Source organism: Eumetopias jubatus, unplaced genomic scaffold (assembly GCF_037043125.1).
Source record: "Eumetopias jubatus isolate StellerSeaLion01/CBP00866 unplaced genomic scaffold, mEumJub1_p1.0 scaffold_5, whole genome shotgun sequence".
NCBI lineage: Eukaryota > Metazoa > Chordata > Mammalia > Carnivora > Otariidae > Eumetopias > Eumetopias jubatus.
In genome coordinates this window covers 103,405,744-103,424,852 of record NW_028274811.1, presented here as the reverse complement: position 1 = coordinate 103,424,852, position 19,109 = coordinate 103,405,744, and the positions used below count along the sequence as shown (strand labels likewise).

The 19,109-nt window shown below is 44.2% G+C and overlaps 1 long non-coding RNA gene across 4 annotated transcripts in view; it reads left to right on the top strand.

Annotated features, from left to right (window-relative positions):
* The window catches only part of LOC114211845 (uncharacterized), a 33,047-nt gene extending 18,059 nt beyond the window's left edge, over window positions 1–14,988 (top strand). For 3 of the 4 annotated variants that reach the window (XR_003609852.1, XR_003609851.1, XR_003609850.1), the window contains one exon: window positions 11,404–14,988. This is a non-coding gene — a long non-coding RNA (uncharacterized LOC114211845). Of the gene's footprint in view, window positions 1–5,803; window positions 8,711–11,403 lie in introns of those variants that run through there. The other variant, XR_003609849.2, reaches the window with a different exon arrangement.
* Window positions 14,989–19,109: the final 4,121 nt, after the last annotated feature.

Sequence of the window (19,109 nt, the reverse complement as noted above, 5' to 3'; positions counted from 1 at the left end):
ATAGATAGATGATAGATAGATAGATGCTCCCGTTGATTATGGAGAATGGCAATTCCCAAGATCTGCAAGGTGAGTCAGCAAACTGGAGACCTAGGAGTCTGAGTCTAGAGGCCTAAGAACCATGAGAACCAAGGTGCAGTTCTAGTCTGAAAGAGCTTGAGAATTTACATTTTTAACAAGTTCTAATTCCAAAGGCTCAAGATCCAAAGAACTGGTGTTTCAGTTTGAGTCTGAAAACAGGGAGAAACCAATGTTCAAGTTCAAGAAGTCAAGGAGAAGGAATTCCCTCTTACTCCCAGGAGGTCAGCATTTTTGTTTCTTTCAGACTTTTTTTTTAAGGTTTTATTTTTATTTATTTGAAATAGTGAGAGGGCACAGCAGAGGGCAGAGGAAGAGGGAGGAGCAAACTCCCCGCTGAGCAAGGAGCCCGATGCGGGGCTTGATCCCAGGACCCCAGGATCATTACCGGAGCTGAAGGCAGATGCTTAACCAACTGAGCCACCCAGGCACCCCTCATTCAGGCTTTCAACCGATTGGATGAGGCCCACCCACATTAGGGAGGACGATCTGCTTTTCTTAGTCTACCAATCCCAATATTAGTCACATCTATAAACCTCCCCACAGACACACCCAGGGTAACGTTTGACCAAATATCTGGGCACCCTGTGGCTCAGTTAAGCAGACACATAAAATTAACCTTCACAATTTCTTTTTCACATATATTTTTTTCACATCTAGACTCTCTTTCTCTCTTTCTTTGATAGTATTTCAGAAAGGTAGCTCAGAGCTTGGGTGTCTGGGTGCTTAAAGAGTCTCGAAAAATGCTCTGGGGGGTGAATAGAGAACCAGGTATCTTGCTCAGTTGCCCTTTGCTCTTCATAGCTCTAAGGTGTTTTGGGAACAGTTTTTGAAAAAACTATCTTGCTCCTATCTCCTGGGGCAGCTCTTTGAAGTAGAAGAGCTAACTGATTATTCTTGAGAAAGTACAGACAATGTAATTACAACTTTCCTATAATAGGTGTTTACAGGTGCCTTATATATAAGGAAAGATATTATCTCTACTTTCTAGAGGAGAAAACTGAAGCTCAGGGAGGTTATATACCTTGCTTAAATTTCACACACTGTTTAGGGTCACAGCCAGGATGTTAAGGCTGTCTAATCAGAGCCCATGTTTTTTACCAAAGTTTGAACTGGGCTTTACAGTTTAGGAAACACTTGAACACGCATGGTCTTTGTGGAGCACAGCATTCCCCAGTGAAGTAGATATAATCATAATTTTAGAGATGGGAAAATGTTTTCAAAAGGTTATGTAACTTTTCTGCTCCCTATGTCATACAGCTAGTAACTGGTGAAGCTGGGCCTCAAATCCAAAATTTCTATAATAAAAAGATAATTTTTATTTAAAAAATTCATAGGAATACACACAAACTTAGAAGGAGGGAAAGAAAAAAATCCCCTGCCTCTATTTCTCCAATGTGACTAAAAGGAGACCAGTATACACTGAAGCCCACTCTGACTTATTCCATTGCCTCTGTCTTTGGTAAGCGGAGTGAGCCTTTTTACAGGACCAATTTCACCCTCTGGTGCACAGTCATACTTTAAAATATGTTAAAATTACATTGTTGGTAGCTTTTAAGAAACCATAATGTATTTTTGCTCTGGGTCCTGTGATGCTACTAAGACTGGTCAGATTCCATTTGTCTCTGGGCAATGAATGTGTTTCTTTGTTTTAAAAATGAAATTATTTTTCTTTTTTTTAAAAGATTTTATTTATTTATTTATTAGAGAGCGAGCGAGAGAGAAACAGCGTGAGAGGGGAGAGGGTCAGAGGGAGAAGCAGGCTCCCCGCTGAGCCGGGAACCCGATGCGAGGCTCGATCCCAGGACTCCAGGATCATGACCTGAGCGGAAGGCAGTTGCTTAACCAACTGAGCCACCCAGGTGCCCCTGAAATTATTTTTCTTATTAAATAAATAATATGAGTTTACTGCAAAGAATTTTGAACACGCAAAAAAACCATAAAAAATTTGTATTGCACAATGATTATGGTGTTCCCCCCCCCCCAAAATTTGGAAAGTGCAGAATATCATAAAGGAGAAAAAAGTTATCTATAAGCTTAGAGATTGCCATTTTGGGTTATTTCTTTTTCATTTTCACTGTTTTTAAAATACAATTTGGATCATCCCTTAAATGTAATTTGTGTGTCTGTGTGTTTTTTGTTATTTTACATTTTATCATAAGGATTTCCCCATGTCCTTCTGTGGTCTTTACTGTACACTTTAAATGGCTGCATATGTAGTTCATGGAGTGAATGTGCCTTCGTTTACATGATCATTTCTCTATTACTGGACATTTAGGCCCTGCACCTCCTGACTCCTAATCTCCCACATTCATCTATCTATCATCTATCCATCTATCTATTATCTATCTATCTATGCCACATACCTGTCTCTATTTCCTTTTAGCTTTTTGCTTACATTGATTCAGGCATTGTGATGGCATGAGGAGCATAAAACAATGCCTAGTAGCTTATTCATGAATACATAATGATGCTAGTGTTCAGGATTTTATATGGACCAAGCTCTATTTCAAGACTTTGAATACATTCTCATTAAAGCTTCTGCCTCTCACAATAATAGATACTGTTATTATTCCTATTATGCAGATGAGAATACAGAGGCACAGAGAGGTTAAGATAAGTATCAGAAAGAGTCCCTGGGTGGTGCAGTTAAGTGTCTGACTCTTGGTTTTGGCTCAGGTCATGATCTCATGGATCATGGAGTTGTACCCTGCTTTGCTCCATGCTCAGAGGGGAGTCTGCTTGAAGATTCTCTCCCTCTGCCTTTCTCCCCCCTCTCAAATAGATAGATAAATCTTTAGGGAAAAAAAAAGTATCAGAAGGCACTCATTTGTTTTGAGCAAGACATCTAGCTCACAGAGTCTTATGCAAATAGGCATTTGTTTTTTCTCATCTAGTCTGAATATGGGCATTTATCAACATTGGTTTGGAGGCTCAGTGACATCAAGACTGCTGTCACTGTAGTCTTGCCCTCCCATGCCTCTTGGTTTTAAAAATGGCTTTGATGGCTCTGGACATTCCATCCCACTTGAGGGCATGAAGAGTGGAACAGTTGGTGCTGACTGATCACGTCCGCCCCTTTTATCAGAAAAGCACATTTTCTTCCCAGAACTCCTTCCTTTGCCCAGCAGAATTCCACTCATGACTCATTGTGTTATATGTGACCTCTGCCGATTGCAGAAGACGCTGAAATTTTCCAACCTGTGGAGTGGAAGTTGACTAGAAGAGAGGGATTTGGTAAGGACCATTGGGTCAGCCAACCAACAGTAGTCACCACAACATACTTGCCAAGGTTAAGTGTTTGTCTTATTTGACCCAAGAGCCTATTTCATACAGGGGCTAACACCCATCAGCTGGGAATTGCTGTTTCTCACATCTCTGGCCCAGACCAGAAGTGGCCCAGAGCCTGCCAAACCTCATCTCTCACTGACTATAACACCATCTAACACATGCTAACATTTTTCATCAACATTAGTGTCACTGCAAAGTGCCGTTAAAAGAGAAGTGGTTTCATACATTATTTATCTGCAATGTGTCCACCGAGTCATTCTTTTGCTGAAGAGCTGCCTCCTTGGCATTTATAAACTGGGTAAAAATCTACAGCTCACTGGGTTTGTATCCTCAGGTTGTGGTAGAAGGAAGGGGGGATCCGTGAGCTGTTTGGGCTGAAAAAAATCTTTCAGCCCTGGGCACAATAATTAAATGCCTGGTTGCAGGTGAGCCGTGTGAACAGTACATATTTTGCAGATGATGGCTATATCTCACTTCATGAAAAAACGGCATTATTGAATTAGTAGGGGCCCCCCAAAGTATCATTTATTAACACCTTTCAGTTGTGGTTCATTCTAGAGCAGAAGTCTAAAGTAGCAATTTGCAGGAGTGTTGTGTTCAGGGCCAGGGCGGGGGTGAGTGACATGGCTGGAATGCCATACTGAAGGAGGTGCTTGCCTTCTCGCAGTCATGCAGCACCTCCCCTGCCCCAGCTTTGCTTCACCCTCACTAGCTGTTATAATTTAGAAATTGGAAAAATTATGCAACAAAGATTTTTTGATCATTTCTATGTGCTGGGTACTCTTCTAGTCACTATACAGTGATATAGTAATGAATAAATTGTCATTACTATCCTTATGGTGCTAACATTGTTGTCAAGGAGAGATTTTGTATAGAAATCTAGGTTTCTGACTTCTTGAAGTATCAGAAGAACTGGCAACTCTGGACTGGCTTTTCTTCATGACAACTATCACTGGGATCCGGGGAGCTGGTGCCTCCTTTTCTAGATGTGGCATGAGCTCTGTAGTTCATCCTACGCCCCACCACTCCCTATTGTCATCTGATGCTCAGCGTCTCCCATGGAGAGCATACCACTATTATTATTATTATTATTATTATGGCCATATTGCAGATGAGGAGACTGAGGTTCAAAGAGGTAAAGTGATGGGCCCGAGGTTTTCTAGCTATAGATGGTGGAGTGGGATCTGAACCCACTTCTATGTGACGTCAGAGGTTGAAGATTTTGCTCCTGTGCAGAGCAGTGATTCAGGAGGCAGGAACACAGAAATATCACCAAGCAAAACATGCAGCCCATATAAGATCAAATTAGAGAGGTGTGTTAGCAGGAAACAGATGGCACCCTCAAATTAGGATAACTCAAGCAGAGTTTCATAAAGAAGCTATTTACAAAGGCGTGGGCAGGGTGTAGGGAAACCACAAGGCATAGCTCAGAACCTCAGATTAGTAATAGCGGGGCTCCATTACCACTGCTATGGCAAATGAGGGGGTGGGTTACTGGGATTGGGGACATAGGACTATTCACTGAGAACTCCAAATGAAGCCAGCACTTGGGGACCCAAAAGGGAGGGAACTTGGAGAATAAACCTCCCAATCTCACCAAGTGCTCTCTAATTCTTCTTGTTGATCTCCTGCCAGTGCCAGACCTAACTGGAAGTCAGAGGGCCAGGAGCCCATTGATGCACTCCTGCAGGTCAGCCTCTGGGGGTACAGAGCAGGATGGGGAAGAGAGAAGAGGAGCAAACGAAGGCATCTAGCACAAGGGGCAAGCCAAAGCCAGTTAAGAAGTTAAGATAACTGAATTCAAGGTCCAGCTTTGATGGTGTTGGGGAAACAGTTTCTCTTCCTCATTCTCTTTCCCTGGCAGCCTTGGTCAGCAACCTCCTCTACCAGAAAAATTAATTCCATGTCAGAGAGTCCTCAAGTTTGTAACACGTAGCTTCAGACTTTTATCTTGATGACTTCCCAAATGGACAAAAGGCTGAACCATGGAGGGTGGTGGTACCCTCTTCCAGCTTTTCAGAGGATTGGCAGAGCACATTGAACCCTACCTGTAGGAAGCTTTATTTTAAAACATCTAAGACAGGTCTGTCTGTTTTTAAATTTCTCCTCTAAAATCTATTCAGCTTAATCCTCCTTGTCAAAAACCGTATATCCTGCTAAACTGAGCCATAAATTACCGCCACTAAAAATCATTTGCTTGCTTGCTTTTAGAATTCTCACTTTCTGAAATCAACTGGACCATGGCTTGGGATTTTCAGTAGAGGTTTTTATGAGTATTCCTTTCAGCATAAGTAACTGTAACAAAATCAGGAGCACTTTAGGGGACACTTTGATATTCAAATCGTTTATAAACCTAGTATACCTGGCTCGGAAAAAATGTGCTTCTGAGAATATATGGGGTGGGGGTGGGTGGGGAGGGACAGAGTTGCTGGGTAAGAACACTCCTAAGAGGAGCATGGCATCATAATTAATTTAGGGAATAGTGTGACACCATGGTACCTACAGCCTCCCTCTTCTTTTTGGGGGGAGGCTTATTAACAGAACCCCAGTATCATTCAGAGCAGACAAGTCACGTGCCTCAAAGAGGGCTGGCTTCTCCAGTCCCAGGGAGCAAATCATTTGTCCATTCTGAGCTCAATGACCTCATCACATTTATTAGCCATTGGATTAGCAGGGGGCAAAGAATGCAATTCTGACTAACAGGATGTGAGAAGTCTGCTGTGGATGCTTCTAGAATAGGTTCTTCTTAATGCTAGAAAGAGTGACATAGGAAGAGAGCCTCTTTTTTCACTGGATATTATCATAGCTGCTTGGGATGCCTAGAGCAGTGGCAGCCAGTTAATGATGTATAGGGGGCCAGGTGGCATGCTGAGGATGGAGGGCACAAAGATGCCTTAGGACATCATAAGTCAGTCAATCACTGAGGTAACCAACCCTGGTGCTCCCCTACCTCATGTCTGTGTATGTGAGACAGTGTGTTTCTTGTATTATTGCCACAGATACAGGAGGCTCAGATCTTTATGCATCACACAGTTGCATGACATTCAGGAGTTGAAGGGGAAGATGAACGGATGACTTTTTTTTAAATTTAATTTAATTTTATTATGTTATGTTAGTCACCATACAATATATCATTAGTTTTTGATGTAGTGATCCACAATTCATTACTTTTGTATAACACCCAGAACTGATGATTTTTTAAAAAAGATTTTATTTTATTTATTTGAGGGAGAGAGAGAGAGAGTGAGTGAAGGGAGAGGCAGAGGGAGAGAAGCTCAAGCAGACTCTGTGCAGAGTGCAGAGCCCAATGCGGGGCTTGATCCCATGACCCTGAGATCATGACCTGAGCTGAAATCAAGAGTTGGATGCTCACTTAGCTGAGCCACCCAGGCATCCCAGGAACTGATGATTTTGACACATTGTTTTCCTAAATTTTTTTTGATTCCAAAAATAATATACAAATGTAAAAATTCAATCAAAATGGAAATATTAAGAATAGAAACTGCAAGTCTCCTATAATTCTTCACCTCCTACCTCCACACATTAATGTAATGTTAAGAAAATAAGATCAGAATAGTCATACTTAGCATCTTGGATGTCTTTTGTATGAATACACGTAGATCTACCTCCTTCTTTTTAATAACTGTGTGATATTACAAATATGGATATATCATACTTTTAAAGACCTAATATAGGTGCTTTTAAACAATGTGACCCATGGGTAACTGTATTCATGAACCCCCAATCTCTGCCATCAGTCATCAACAGCAAGTTTTGCCGTCACTCAGAGAGGCACACTCAGGGAGAAGCTGTGTGGCCCAGCAGAAGGGGCAAAGGATCTGGGTCAGGCAGATTGGGGCTGGGATTCAGCCCTATGACACACCAGCTGTGTGATCTTGGAAAGTGATTAAACACTTTATGTCTCAGTTGTCTAATCCCTAACAAAGTGGGGGGGGCAGATAATAAACCCTACCTCTTGAAATTGTTGTAAGGGTTAGAAATAATGTATGAAAGCATCTATCGCCCAGAATGGTTGTTCAATGAACAACAGCTATTATTCTAAGAAAGGAGCCTCCTCCATGAAATAGTTTAACTATTTTTGGTTATCCTCACTGTGGATGCAACAGACAAATACCCACATGCACTTGGGAGTCTAAAATAATTTTCTGAAATTATTGAGCAGTCGTCCCCCAAAAGGTGAAAGGTAGGTCCATCCATGAAAGCAAACAGTCGAAACTCTCCATTGTGTTAGTCCTATGCAGAAGATGGCATAAACATTTAACCTCCATTTCATGGGCAGAGGCTTGCAGACAGAGTGTGAGCAATTTATCAAATAGGCTGGAAAAAGACATCATTCATAGTAAGATCTCAGTAGGCTGGAGTGACAGGCGGAATTAAACAAGGTGAGCTTTATTAAGAAAAAATGTAAAATTTAACCGTTTGGTTTCTTTCTTTTTTTGGTATAATATGGAATGGGAGAAATGTGACTTAATAGCAGGTATGAAAAAGGCTTAGGGGTTTTATGTAGCTGAAGTTCAATGTGAAGTCAGGATGTGATCCATCCATCTGAGCAAGCAAATGTAATCTTAGCCCTCATAAAGAGAAGCAGCAAATTCATAATAAGGAAGGTGATGCCTCCACTTACTTTGTCCACATCAGATCACCTGGTCTAACACTAAAAGGGCAAGTAACAGACATATAGGCTGAGGCTTTTTTTTTTTTTGCATGCCCATGGCAAATAAAAGCCATTAATCATATTGCATGGAGCTCGGCTGTAACCTCTGAGTCCGTCTCAACATAGTTTGTAAAGCAGCCAATATTTTTTGAGTGCAGTTGGCATGCAAAATGAAATGTATTGGTAGCCAGCAGACAGCAGGCTACTCCTATGATCTTCTAGGGGGCAGCCCATACTTCTATCATATGGTCCAACCTTTTACCAACCACAACAGATTGGATATGGACCCAAGGGCTGCCAATCTGCAGGCTGCATTGAAGAGCTTTATCCAAACCGTAATGAGCTCGCCCAATCTGATGATTTCTTTGGGGAATTTGAACTTAGGGGGTGGGTGGGTGGGGAGAACAAAGCAGGCAGCTGGTGACAGTCCCAGAAGCTCAAATGTTCATGGAGAGAAGCAGTGCTAGAGGCCAAGAGGGGGCATAAGGAACAGAAGAAAACAGAAGCAAGAATGAGGAAGCAGAAGCTATGAGGTGGAGACAATCTACAAGGGGAGAGGAGATAAAGAAGAAGTGGCAGCTGCAGGAACAGTGGAAGAAGAGGCAGAGAGCTAGACAAAATGGGGAGACAGATTTCAGGGCAACAGAAAGGAGACTTTGCAAGCAGGTAAGTGTGGGTGGAGATTGGTTTGGGCCGGGTGGAGAGTGAGCTGCTCATCCCTTGTGGTATTCAAGGAGGGGCTGCATGACCGTCAGTTGGTAGATATTGCAGAGGGTTGCAAAGTCCACAGAAGAGAGAAGAGGAGATTGAAAGGGGAAGTGTGAATTAGGAAGGCTCTGTAAATCAGGAACAGCCATTGAGGCCTGGCATCCTAGGTCTCTCATTGCCATGGTGACAGGCGGTGGGGAGGTAACAAGTCAGTTGTGCATCTGGGAGCCTTAGGTGGGGCTTCTTGCCATTAGAGGCACACCCACCGTCCTGGTCTCTGCCATCAAACAGATCCTAGCATCTAGAATGGGGATCCCACTTTGGGATTTGCTTATATCCTTATCTCTATATTCTTGCCCCTCATTAAACTGTCTTAAGCAAAGGCAGAGACTCCAATATTGGGGAAAACAGGTGGAGGCTATCTGATCACTCACTCAAACTTCTTGGGACAGGCAGCTGCATCTAGGATAATGAATACCGATGGACAGTTGTATTTGGTGGGTAAGAGTGTTGGTTCTGGAGTCAGAATGCTGGATATGTACTTGCATGCCTTTGAGCAAGTTACCTCTCTCTGCCTTATTTTTCTTGTCTTTTAAAATGAGATTGATACTAAATGTTATAGGCTTGTTTTAGATTGGAGAGACTAGCACTGTGCCCAATCCTTGATGAGCACTCAATATATTTAACTATTATCATTACTCTTACTGTTATGTCTCATTGAACTCCTGAAGTGTCTCTGAGAAGAGTAGAGTAGGTTTCTAGATTTAAAAACCCCATTTTACAGCCGCAGCAACTGAGGCAAAGAGTGGGTAAGACCTGGGCTGGTATCACACTGCTTTGGCATTAGTGTTAGAATAGAAATGACACTTGGTTTTTCTGACTTCAAGTGCCCAGGACAAAGACAAATTTAGTATGTATGTTCTAGAAGGAGGAACAGAACTTATTTTTTGAAAAGGCGTATATGCATGTGAGAAACATTTTTCAAAAAGGTGTGGAGTGGTGGAAAATACATCTCCATTCTTCCCATGGCCCTAACCTCCGGTCTTCTGGTCCCTTTCTGCTAATGGATTCTGGGCATCCTGCAGGAGCTGCTTCATGCCTGTACAAGCCTAGTGTATATAAATTTCTGGGTGCTATTTCTAAGGCCGCATGCTGCTCCTGCCTCCTGTTCTGGGCATGTGTGTGTGTGTGCACGCATAGGCAGGGCAGGCAGGGCAGGCAGGGCAGAATTTATGAGGGCAGAAGTGGTGGTCTGGGGTCTAAGCTTGCCCTTGGAAAGAGAGGCCAGCAGGTCTTGGGCAGCACCAGTGATAGACCAAGGCCAGTGTTGGGTGGCTGCCTTCTGCCACCTCGGGACTGGGGACCTTTGAATTCTCGATGCTGCTCAGCAAGGCACAGGAATGGGACCTGGTGGTGTGAATGCTGGGCCACTTCCCTTTACTCTGAATCTGGTTTTTATTCTCTTTCTTAAGGTGCTGCCATTCTCTTGCTCATTCCAAGCTGCCTGGAGAATCCTGATGGGGGAATCCTAGCCTCCAAGCTGCTGTATTATCAGGCCTGGGGCGCAGGACAGGTGTAGAGATGCAGGTCATGGAGGTGTAGGTCATGGGCCCAGGGGCCCCATCTCCTTGCCTCTTCTTCATTCTCCTGGGGGGAATAATAATAATCTTGTCATTTCCCAGCTTCAAGAAACAGTTTTTGTGTTCGAGAAACACAAAATTATTATTACTACTATTATTTGACTTCTAGAAGACATTCTCTGACATACACAGAATGGCCTTGACCGTGACCTATCCAGAATAGCCATTTTGTTTGGGAGACAAGGGATGGGCCAGTCGAGAGTGCTAGTTCTTTCTGGGGTGCGCAGGGCCAAGCAGAGAGACGCTCCTGAGATGAGACCCTCCCTGTCAGGGCTGGTTCTGCAGAGCAGATTTCCATGCTTCCTGGTTTCTGGTTCTCTCCAGCCTTACTCTTTGGTTTCCCCTTTGCCCGGCCTGGACTTTAGAAGGCTTCTGGGGGAAGGCCTTGGTGTGCTGCTTCTCTGAGTTTCCCTCAGCAGGGCCCTACATCTCTGACACCTGGCACTATTTAAAAACATTTCTGCCAGTCAGCTCCTTGCTGGCCTATGCTGGCCTGAGTGTGTCCATACATGGGGAACTCTCACTTCCTGAATTTCTCCATTTCGTTCTTAGATGGTTCTAGAGAGAAGAGCAGAACTGGAATTTATGGCCAGCGCTGTTTGAATTACAGCTACTAGGCTCTTGCGCTCAAATTCCTCTTTCACTTAAAAATCCTGTAGGTTTCGCTCTCAGGGTCTCTGGGTCTTGAACATTTCTCTTGGGGTTAGGTTTCCAGTGGCCTTTCTAAAACTTGGGTGGGCTGAGCCCATTGCTCCTGGGAAGGGGCATAAGTGTAGGAGAAATCCATTTGTCATGAGAGTGAGTCAGGAACGGGCAGGACAAAGTGACTTTGAGGGTCCTGTCCTTACACATTTGGACTCCACATTCTCTCATTCTATGAGGAAGTCAGAGTCGGTGATTTGGGGGCCTTATTGCCAGTGTGAGGAGAACAGGCTGCAGAAGTTAGTGTCCTGGGATGAGCCCAGCAGCTTTCCTCCTTTGCTCACTTTGCCTCTCTCTTTCCCCCAACAGTTTCCTGCCTGGGGCGGGGAGAGCCAGCCGCCCGAGCTCCTGAGCCCTGTTATTTAAAATTCAGCCGTCACCATGGCAACCTGCATCCTGCTCCATTTCAACCAGAGATACAAAGAAGCAGTGAAAGGGAAAGTTTAATAAGATTTTTTAAAAAATTTTTTATGAATCTCACTGACAGTGTCCATCTTTTTGGGAAATAGAAATGTTCCATTTTAGTGGCATTATCAAAATGCCATTCATTTTATGCCCCTTGGCTTCTGGAAGGTCAGCGTCACAACTTGCTTTCTATGGGCTGCTAACGTCACCCCTTCTCTCCCTTTAGAGCGGGTGAGGGTCTTATTTGGCCTTTAGGCTTTTTCAAAGGGTTTGGAGTTGGGCTCACTCTAGGGCATGTCTAGGGCATGTCTCCCATCCCACTTCCCTGGCATCGCATCAGAGTGATGTCAGGGCACTCGAAGCTGCAAACGTCTTTCAAGATCCCTTCCTCTGCAGTGCCATTTCTGTGTTTGTCTGTCTAGCAACTGTACCCGCATTCTGAGAGTGTTTCCCCGATCACCTTCTGGGGTGGTGGGCTTCTGGCTGTATCAATCGTGTGATTCTGGTGGGGCCCAGAATTTCACCTGACTACAGCGATGAGCACCAGTGGGGGCAGTCTTGGGACTTTTCTCTGATAACTGTTGAGAGAAAGTCCCTCTATTTTTCTGCCAAGGGGCGGAAAGCCTGGAGCTGCTGGAGACCCCCATATATAGGGAACCTGCCCACAAGGGGAGCAACGCTGAGGGAAGCAGAGCTGAAGGATGGAGAAGAGAAACCAGGCTGAGATGATGTTGCTCAATATCCTGGATTGAGTCAACCTTGAATCCATAGCTTTTCAGTTTCATGAGCAATATATATCCCCTTTTTACTCCCCTTAAGGCAGTTTAAGTTGGGTTTTCTGACACCTGAAAAACCAGTGACTTTGATGTTACATACCCCAAGATCCTTAGTTTACAAATGGGACAGTGGAGAGCCCATGCAGGGAGGCACCATCCAAGGTCACACAGAGAGGCGGCTCCGAAGGTCAGTTCTCCTGATGTCCTCACAGACTCTTAACCTGCTTGGCCTTCAGTTCTCAGGCAGATTTTCCTACTACAGCAGAGACAAAAGCTGAGCCTGTGGAGGCTGATCGTCAAAAAGTGTAATTATGGTAGCACCAGACTAGCTACCCGCCCCAAGGACGATGGTGAGCATTTGGGGTGATATTCAAGGGTCTCCACCTTCAGACGATCTTTGTGTCTTTTATAGACTAGGAGGGTCCTGAGACAGAGCAAGAAGGGTACTAATCACACAGTCTGCCGGGCACAGCCCCAAAGCCCTGAAATGTGGTTCTCCTTTCTCCATTGACCTGAGATCTGTTTTTTTTTTTATCCTGTAAACAGATGTAACTCAGTCATTCAACCAACACTTATGATTTTATTAATTCCATTGAAAAGTATCAATTGAAGGCCTCCTATGTACGAATTGCTGTTTTAAGGACATAGGTTGAGTAGTCAACAAAGTAGCCTCAGTGCCTGTGTTCAGGTTACTGACTCTTCAGCCTGGGCATGAAATAATCAGAGATACACAGAATCAGGGACCATGAAATAAAGTACCTGCTGCCATGAGAGCTTATGATGAAGGCACATTTCCAGAGGGGATGGGAGGGAAGCTGAACTGAGATAAGCAGAAGGGGCAGGAGTCAGTTAAGCAAAGAGTGGGGATCCGTGCTACGAACATTCAGCAAGGCTTGAGAAGAGCTAGGGGCAGGACTCTGAATTCACTCATGTTAGTAATTGCTGGGGGGGGGGTACCATACGCCATTGTCCCCCTCTTTTGCTATTTAAGGTCCTCTATTCCTGCCTCCCTGGGATCCTCAGAGCCCCGGTGGTCTCACGAGTCCCTGAGTCAGTTACATAATCTGTTTTCAACCCAGGATCCTTGGTGTTCTGGCCTCACCTCTCCGCAGGTTCAAATCTGCTGCGGGCCAACGTCTAGTTCGTCGTGTTTTTGTGTGTGAGGTTAAAAAATGTCCCCATAACCAGGCCTGCCTTTTTTTTTAGAGAAGGATGAGGGTTGCCTCCATCTCTTTTCACCCAATTTCCCTTCCTTTCGTTTGTCTGGTGAATGTGACTGCAGCAAAGTTTGCTGTCACTAGGGGGCAGGAGCGCCAAGGCAAACGACTAAGGCCCGCGAGAAGGCGGCCGAAGCCCGCAGGTAACATGCTCAGTCGGACAGGGTTTGCGCTGGTGCGGGACGCCTCAAGTTCCCAAGCTCTAGCTTCGCGTGTGTCCATTCAGATACACCGAGCGTACTTAAAATGGTAATTCCATGCTAGCGCCAGAAAAGAAATTTTTAAAGGGGGCTTTTGGTGAGGGTGGTTCCTATTGTCGGTAAAACAAAGGAATGGGGGTCTTGGATTAAAAAATAATCTTTAGGAGTCCTTTCAAATGTACAGAGGAGCCAGAGGGCTCCATCCCTAGTTCCCAGTGTGCTGTGTGACCTTGTTTAAGAGACATGAACCCTCTGGACCTAAATTGTTCTTTCGTTAAAGGATGGCACGATGTGAAAAGTCCCTTTTGATTCCAAGTGGTGAAGATGAAACCAGGGAACGGCTCCCCGCCCCTCTTAGATGCCCACTGGTATAATTTCTAACTTTGGGGGCTCATTCATATGAGGGAGTTTTGTTTTCTGACTCATACCTCCTTTCATTTTAGCAGGTGAATATACCTTAACACAAAGAAATGAAGAGCTATGGGTGGAGTTCTGGCAAGTGGAGAGAGAGATACTCTTGGCTCTTTCAAATCACACCAGGACAGTCAGAATCCACTTTGCCTTTGATGGGGAGGAGGCAATGGATCTGCTATGGGGACTGGATGAATATCTGTGAGAAGCAGACCTCTCTCTGAAACTCACGTCAAACTTTCCATTATCCTGGAATCCAGAGCCTTATTGGACCAGCTGAGACTGCCAGCTTGAGAACAGCATGGAAACAGAACTGCGCTTGGAGTGATGAGTGATCTCTAAGGACCTTTCTGCCCTGTCGTTGTAGAATTATAAGATTTATGCCCAGACAAGACCATCTCAGGGAGACTGGGTCTCACCAAGAGGTGGAGTTTTTGTCTAAAGCCGCAGTCTTGTTCTAAGAAGGGCCTTACCAGACTGGGTCCCTAAGGACCTGTGTTCCTGTCTACACTCCCCCTGCTGCTCAGGCTGGGGGACGATGGTGGATTGGGTTCTCTTTCCATGTGCTCTGCTATCAAACATCACGGAGATAAAAAACCAAAGCAAATCAAAACATGTGACAACAAAAGCCCTTTATAAAAACCTCCTTTCTCTGGTAGCATCAGTTTCTGGGATTTCACACACCATATTCCCAAAATACAGAGTGGAAGGGGTCAGCAGGGGTGAGGTGAGGCTCTGCTTGGACTCTCCTTCTTCTTTGGGGAGTGCCCTCCCGGTGATCACTGTCTCCCATCCCTCTGCTGCCTTATTGACAATAAACGGCTTCATGAGGTTGCTGCCATTCTCACATAACAAGATGCTATCAATACTTTCAATTTCAATTAATATAGATTAGCACTGTCTTTTTTTCTCTAAAGATTATTTTAATTTTGAGATACTTGTGTGTGTGCGTGTGTACACTTTTTAATCCCTTGAGATACATTTTAATGAAAGTTCATTTTTTGTTGGGTGGCATCAGCACCACCATTTTTGATGATTGCAGAATGTTCTATTATGACTGCCCCAAGATTTTAACAGGCCCACAACTCCCCACTCACCCCATCCATTGCACCTCCCATAGGTTGCCTCTCTTTACCTTGTCATGGGTAGAATCACAGCATCTTAGGGATCATCCTCTCTAGCCCATTCATTTTATAGAACAGGGAAATGGCTTCTAATCCATGGCAGATGAGGTGGACCCAAAGGGAAAAGGAAGAGACTTTGATGCCAGGGTGCTGGGCAGTTTACAGACTATTAAAAATGTCCCCTTACACATTTTTACATTCTCTTCCATGCTGCTGACAGAGAAGTCTCTACTGTCACCAGCTGATTGTTTATTGGTCTGACCCTCTTTCCTGTGCCCTAAAGTAGCATTTTAGGCCCCTCCTTACCCTCTCCCCTGTCTGTCCCACCTCTGCATCCCTCAGGATTGAATTTCCCAAGGGTGACTGCCACACAGGACCTACAACCCAGTCACAAGATGGCTAAGTATAAACTGTGCAGACTGCAAATAAGCCTCCATGATCATCTGCTCCTTTGTTTTAGCTTATTATCTTCCCAAATCAGGCTGGTAAGTGGCATGCGCATTGTCCATGCTGGGCAGGACCCAATGGGTGTTCGTGTCTGACAGGACATGCCAAACAGACCCAATTCTGCTGTAAGCCCAGTCATTCTCCATTTAGAGTGCAGCAGGGCCTGCTTTTCAGATAAAGCCCAGACTCCCCAGCTTTGATTTCCAAAGCAAATCACTGCAAATCACATCAATATTGGGAATAGATGTAATGGTCTGGCCAACGGCTGCATGCAGCCAGTCAGCTGGGGAAATGGAACCAGGGACAAAGGGATGCTGGGTGTGGAATGTGTCTCATCTCTGTCTCCTCTGTGTCTTGCCTCCCTCAGAGGAGGATGGTGAATTGAAAACAATGAAGTCAGTGATTCTGGGTTCTGTACTGTAGAGCCATCCTGCAATGTGAGATGTAGAGATAGTGACTTTCAGAGGCACACATTTTTAGGTGAGGACCTGTGATTGATTAGTGATGTCTGATGTGGACCCAGATTTGTTAGGTGTTAAAAAGCATGCTGCGTATTTGCCATCTGTGATCTGTAGGAAACCAATCTTAGTAGATAGGACTTATTAGTATGTAGGATGGGGTAGAGCTGCCTGAAAGTTACAGGCTTAGCTGAAGCCCTAAACTGTTGTGTTGAAGTAGCCATAGTGTTCAGGACTCCAAGGAAGATTGGTTTTCCCAGAGATTTGTGGTCCATTCTTAACCTTGGATGGCAATGGGGGCAAGGAATAGGGAAGAGACTGCATTTGGAAAGGACCTAGAGTATGATTTCTATCACAAAAGGGCAAAGGGCACTGATGGCCTCCATTGCTCATCTAATGGATATTTCTTCAGCCTTTATCTTAAATGAACCCTTACCAGTACTTGGTGCTACTGGCCATTTCTTCCTTCTTGAATTATGTTTTTCCCTTGGTTAAAAACACTATTCTGCTTTTCCTTCTGTCTCTCTGGTTTCTCCTTGGTTTTACTAGAGGTTCATCTTGCCCTGCCATTAAATGTGATGGTTCCTCAAGACTTGGTCCTAGGCCCACTTCTTTTCTTACCTTATACTCTCTCTGTCTAGGTGATCTTATCCTAGCCAATGACTTCAATTACCATCTATGTGGATACACTTGGCATTTTATATCTGAGCCACACATATCCACTCAGCTCCAATGGCCTATTTGACATTTCCACTTGGATGTCTCAAAGGCACCTCAAACTCAAAGCCTTTGAAAGCAAGCCTGCCATCTCTCATCTGTGCCCCACCTACCTGGGTCTTTCTTGTTCTTTCTTATCTCATTGAACCACACCCTCATCCAGTTAAGTAAGCCAAAAAGGTCACCCTGAACATGCCCCCTCCTTTTCCCTTCACACGTCTAATCCATCACCTAGCCTGGATAATTTTGCCTAATGAATATTATTGAGTCTGTCCACTTTTTCCTTTCATGACCACCATCCTAGTTCAAGCTACTGTCGTCTCTTAGTTGGACTGCAAATGGGACACCCCTCTCCCCCCAATTCTTTTCCTTAAATTCATTCCAGCTCCTGAGTGGTCTTTGTCAAAGGGTATGTTGGGTCATCCATTCCGTTCTTTCTACTCCCAGGTTTTCTACTCTGGTGCTGGCCTCCTGTTCACTGTGGTGCTATCAGAAGGACAGTTAAGATCCCCACATTCATGTAGGGCTCTCATTGTCAAAATACTTTTGTTCCCATTGTCTGAACTAGCCCCATGACTGGATCACAACCTATTTTAGGGATCATATCTGTTTCCCTTGCAAATGGTCTCTGAGAGGTGAATTAGCTCTTCTGAGGTCATCCAGCTACTCAGTGAGGGACCTCTGCCTTCTGACTCCTCAGACAAGGCTCACTGTTTCCCCTCCAGTCCCAAGAGGGCTCCGGGTTAGCCAGATGCTTCGTATGACTCAGTCCAGCTCTAACAGTCTGTGAGTCTGTGGTTTGTAGGGACCATGAAGAAGTTGCAAAAACATTCCAAAGGGAACTTGACAGGTGAGGTTGAGAGAAAATGTTTGAAGTGAAACTTGTTTTTCTTCGGAGTGAACTTTAGATCTGTAGCCCAGAGACAACAGATTAATTCTCTCCCCCTTGTGGATTCTTCTTTGGCCTCTCAGAGACAATGACTGGAGGTTGGGTTACAGCTTGATTGTTACCAGAGGAGGACTAAGGGGCTTTAATATTGCTTGGGAAAGGATTGAATGTAGGAGGAATGAAAACCCTCTCTGTTTTGACAAAGAGGACAAAGAGAAATGCAAACAACCACTGTGAATGAGCCCCTGTGACAACTTGAAATAAAAGCAGGTGAGTCATAGGAATGGAGAATTTGAGGGAAGAAAGAGTCAAAGCAATGAAGGGCCAGTGATTTTGTTCCCAAATGTGATCCATACAGTTTAAATCTGAGAACACACCAGAAGTTAGTTTCTGTATGTGGTGTAGATTGCTACATCTTCTCTTAGTATGTATGAATTAAGGGCTTCTCACGCTGCAAAAAGGTTGTTAATAGACTGAATGAGTCCAGGACAGACTCTCTTTGATGAAATGGCTATTCTCTATGAACTTTTCATTAGGCTGGACACAAAAATATAGATATTTCCCTATTCTGGGCATGAATATGACAAATGGCCAATCTGTGGACCATGTAGAACAGGGATGGTAAATAAGTTGAACTTTCTGTGAGATCCCTGATTAATTATATGGTGAAGACTGTCTTGAACACTAGGATGAGAAAGATTTTAAGGCCAAATGTGGGCTTGATGGGGAAAGGTGTAACGATTGATTAGCAATGTCTGCCATGGCTAGGAATGAGATAGTGGGAGTACAATACTGATCTGAATTCGTGCTACTCAAAGTGTGGGTGGCAGCTGGCTATAGGCCTACAAAATATTTGTTACTCATGATGAAATGATTACAGAAATGGGAAGTAAGCATTTAGAAACTTTATAGCAATTTGACATTGCTGCCTCATCCAAGTGAATAATTTCTGTATTTTGTAAGGTATTGATCTCTGATGGATTTAAAATAAAAACAAAACCTGGCCCTTGACCAGAGATAGTTTGAGAAGCACTGACCTAGAGGGATCTATTTGACCCCATTAGTTCCTGTGAAGGATTTTGAAATGCCCTGGACATGGGGAGCTTATGAATGCAGCCAAAATCTTACGCACATCAACATTTACATGGACTCATTCACTGAACATGGGTGTCTGCCAGCTTTCTTCCTCTTGGTTGGCAGAAGGAATAAGATAATAACTTCTCAGAGTTTGCCAGAAATGCCTTCCTGGCCTTCTCTACCCATTTCTACTTTTCATTTATTCCATAAAGCCTTCACTACCATTGATTTCTTCCAGTGGAGAGTTGGTGAGGCCGGCAACGAGGTTATGTCATTGAAGGTACTGGAGAGCAA